The following is a 4,252-nucleotide window of genomic DNA, read 5'->3' as shown; positions in this document are numbered from 1 at the left end:
GAGTATGATTGAGTTGATATTGCCGTTGCTGAATGTGTAATCTGATTTGGGTGATGAAATGTGTTATTTACTTAACATGACATGATAATTTATAATACTTATTATATCGATTGAGGAACTCACCCTTACAACTATTTTTCAGGTAACGAGCAATAAGTTGAGTAGAAGCTAATGCTTGGAGTCTAGTGTAGTCTCCTTAGTGGGTCGTGCTCTGATAGATGTAACATCGGGATGGGATGTTTTAACTTGTTTTAAATGTTTTATTGTTAGTTATGAACCATTTTACATGTAAAGTTTTACATGATTGATGAGATTTCTATCCGCTGCGTTTTATGCAAATGCTTATGTTTTGAATCAATAAAGAGCATGACCGTTATATTGGTGAATGGTGTACAGTGTTTGTGTGTGACACCCTTAACTGCATAATTACTCTGAGTTTTATATGTTGTTTTAATTAAATATTGGGGTATTTTAGAAGGGTGTTACATTTGGAGGCTGCTCTGAGTTCTCTGTCAGGTAATCTCTCTCTAGGTTTTGTCCAGGGTTTTGTTCCAAGGAAACCTCAGAGTGTTTTGCTTCTCTTCCTTTTTCTCTATGTTTTGTTTCAATGAAACTCTAGTATTTATAGGCTAATATTAGTAGCTTAGTGGGCTTTTGAGAGAGGTCCAAGTTTGAGATTTTTCTTTTATATTTTATTTATTCATTTATTTATTTAATTAAAAAAATCGTTTCCCTTTTTTTTTTGTTTTTCGTTTTTTTTTCGTTTTTCGTTTTTTTTTTGAAAAAATATTCCGATTGCCATGATGAAATGCAAATGCTAAATGACCTAAAAATGAATGCATGCATGAGGTGTAAAGCGTATGCTTCTAGGAAAAATGAAGGGTAAATTTTGGGGTATTACAATATCATGCATCATCAATCACCAAATTCCCTATGTGATCATGTAAACCATTCATTTTTACCTACATGTCTATAGGCTCGGGGTTCCATCCGGTCCTAAGGTTTTGCTCAAGCGGCCATACATGTGCACTCCATTTGGTCATTCCTAATCCATGGGTTATAAGCCTGTGTCATTTTCAAGTCCATAGGTCTGTGGTCTTTGGAGTATGATTCACAATTGCACCAACCCTTGATTTATCCACCTGTTTTAATCCATATATCATCATACATTCATAATCTTTGGTACAAGGGTTTTAAGTCATGGTGCAAATTTGGTCTTCTGGGCAAAGTTCATTTTATAAACCAAATTGTTCCACATCCAATCATCATAGACCATCTCATTCAAATAATGATTATTCATTCACAAGAAAACATAAACTATATTCATTAAAAAAGAATATCAAAAGGGTCATTTTTTTACAAAAAAAAAAAAAAAGTTAACTTTGAGATACTGTTGACTTTTTGGTCAATCAATTGACTAAAGTCAACCATTACGATTTTGCATTCCCAAGATTCATTACATCTTCATCATCCTTGCATGTTATTCATCTTGCAAACATCAAGAAAAATACTCATGTACATTTCATGATTCAATCCATGTTCACTTTGCAAATCCAAACTTTACATAACCATTTTTTAAATAAGACATTTCCCATATTACACCATAATCCAATTGCATACATTCCAATCCATATTCTAATACATTCATACAACATATATAGTTCAAATTACAACCAAGTTACAAATGTCCAATTCAAACCCTTAAATAGCATGATCAAAAACCATAAATCCTAAGCTTTGATCCATTACTCCATGAAAGGGCCAAACACGGTTAAGCATAATTGGTCCAAATACCTGCATTTTCCAAACGTCGATAATATCAGTTCAATAAACATTCAAACTCATCCAAGAAGATTGGCATTTACACGACAAACCATGGTAATATTCTAACAAGCGCCAACCTTGTTCAAGAAGACACTTGCTACAGCCGGTACTTCATAAAATGCTGCTAATGAAGTTGATTTTGGTAGGAAACTTGAATACTTCAAAGGAAAAATCAGAGAACCTCTGGTTGTTATTAAACCACATTTGACCATGAAAGTCCAGTCACTGCACTTGCGGCAATTCAAGAGTTAGAGATTTTCGGAGCCATGAACCTTAATGAACCACTAAAGGAAGAACTGCTTCCATCACAGCCGAACATCGAGCACAAGATCAGCCACAACAATTGGTGGCACAGCCTTAGGTGTTTGCACAATATCTCCCGTTTCATACGCATGATTGCCATTACCAACAACAACAATTAACGATAGCACATGGACATCTATATGAGGCATTTACGACCGTATATGATCCTGCAATAACACCAACTAAAATTACTTAACTGAAACTCCAAACAGAAAAATAATAGAACCATTCCTTTCACTTCACTTCAATCTATAACTAACTTACATTAGAATTTCAGTTTCCTAAAAACACTCAGAATTTTAATTTCCAGTGCATTTCATTTTAATTTCATCTAACAAACAAAAGCCTTGCATTTCGAACAACATTACACTTCAAAATTTCATCAACATTTCAATTTTACAAACCTCACGACTAGCATCATCTGATTTTTGATTTCATTAACGTTGCGTTTGAATTTTATTCACTCTAACTAAAATTTCTACTAATTGAAACAAACCGAATTTTCATTAACCAAAACTGAATTTTCACATTGCAGAGTGTAGTTCAAAAGGAGAAAAAGTAATTTCATTTACAGAACATTTGAATTTACATTTCAGTTTGAGTTTGCATTTCTAACCAACTCTGCATTTCATTTTGAATCTCAATTGAATTTCTAACAGAATTGATTACTATAAATACACAATCATACTCAGAATAAAGGGGAGGATCCAAACGTAACAGAAATTACAGAGAAGAAGAGGTTCAGTTCATCTTTCACAGTGCACCTTGCAATCTTCATCAGAGAGAGATTCACAAGTCCATTCTTTCAACCCTCAACCTCGTGCTCAATCAACGGTTCATCACACAATTCCTCGCAACGATTTTTTCACTCGCTGAAAAGACGAACAATAACACACTAGGAAGGACAAAGTAGAAGAATCAGAAGCACAAAATAGAAGAAAAACGACGCAACAACAACAAGAAGAAGATCGAACGAAGAAAGGGGAAAGCATTTGATACCTGTTCACGTCGAAACGTTGATTCAGTGGGTTTTTTTTCCTTTAATTATCAATGACAATCCTGCATGCACGAAGATGAAACGAGAAAATGATGAACGATAGGTAATTTCGGGATTAAGGTTGATGTTGGAACCGTTGATTATTCATCATCTTTTCGTTCTGATTCATTCTGGAGAACGTGTTCGCGAGGACATGGAATCCGCGGAGAGAGTTGCGTTTGTGTGAAAGACGCCACACCTTTTTATGACCTGATGGACTCGTTTTCTGCCTGTTTGAAGCTTCGCCCCGTTTGGGCCTAAGGCCCAAACGTTTTGCTACCTACACTCCCAAATTAATAACTGTACCCCCAATCGTGTGAACACCAGCGAATGGGCCTCTTCCTTGAGGCCCACACCTTGCAGACTGGATTCATTTCCACTCTGTACTCCCCTAGACCGGGCTTGCACCCCTCTTTTTTTTCAATCAAAGCCCATTTCCATTTTTTTGCATTACTTGTTATCTTTTTGTTTTGGTGTAATTAGATTTCATTTTGATTTTAGAAATTGATTAGAGATTTAGATTAATTAGGTTCTTTTAATTTTGATTAGAAGGGTTAGGATTTTAGGGTGTAGAATAATTAGAAATTAATTTTGATTTAGAATTTCAGAATCGGTTGGATTTTAGGATTAGTAGGTTCTAGAATTGTGGTTAGAAATATTGTTTGATTAAATGATTAATTTTGATTAGAGATCAATTAGTTTTAATTAGAATTTTAGGAAATTAGAACTAATTGGACTTGATTAATTGACATTAATTAGAATCTGCATGATTAGGAATTTAATTCAATGTCCATGATTTTGTGAAATGACCATTTTGCTCCTTAAAGGCTTATTTTACTATTTTAGCCATATAACAAATGCATGCTCTCTTAGGAATTTTGACTTAGAATTTTTAATCGAATTTTTGACTAACAAATGCATGCTCCCTTAGGAATAGCCTTTGAATTTAAGTCTAACCATTAGACTAGGCTAATATTTTCAAGTCAATCCAAACCCTACGATCAAAATCAATTTTGATTAATTAAATCATTTGATCATGTATAACCCCACAATCCATTCAAGTGATCAAAAGTCACTTGATTACTTGAT

General features: G+C 34.1%; 1 long non-coding RNA gene across 3 annotated transcripts; it reads right to left on the bottom strand.

Annotated features, from left to right (window-relative positions):
- Positions 1-1,500: 1,500 nt before the first annotated feature.
- LOC127085001 (uncharacterized) lies at positions 1,501-3,375 on the bottom strand. 3 transcript variants are annotated; one of them, XR_007788879.1, is made up of 4 exons: positions 3,127-3,375; positions 2,816-3,022; positions 1,902-2,294; positions 1,501-1,794 (listed from the first exon to the last, which is right to left on the bottom strand). It is a non-coding gene; the product is annotated as an uncharacterized LOC127085001 (long non-coding RNA). The 3 variants fall into 3 exon arrangements; XR_007788881.1 differs by having other exon boundaries at positions 2,846-3,022; XR_007788880.1 differs by having other exon boundaries at positions 2,892-3,022; positions 3,127-3,374.
- Between the last annotated feature and the right edge of the window lie 877 nt (positions 3,376-4,252).

The sequence above is a fragment of the Lathyrus oleraceus genome, chromosome 5, assembly GCF_024323335.1.
Source record: "Lathyrus oleraceus cultivar Zhongwan6 chromosome 5, CAAS_Psat_ZW6_1.0, whole genome shotgun sequence".
Lineage (NCBI taxonomy): Eukaryota > Viridiplantae > Streptophyta > Magnoliopsida > Fabales > Fabaceae > Lathyrus > Lathyrus oleraceus.
Note: the sequence above shows the minus strand (reverse complement) of the source record. Positions and strands in the feature narration are given on the sequence as shown.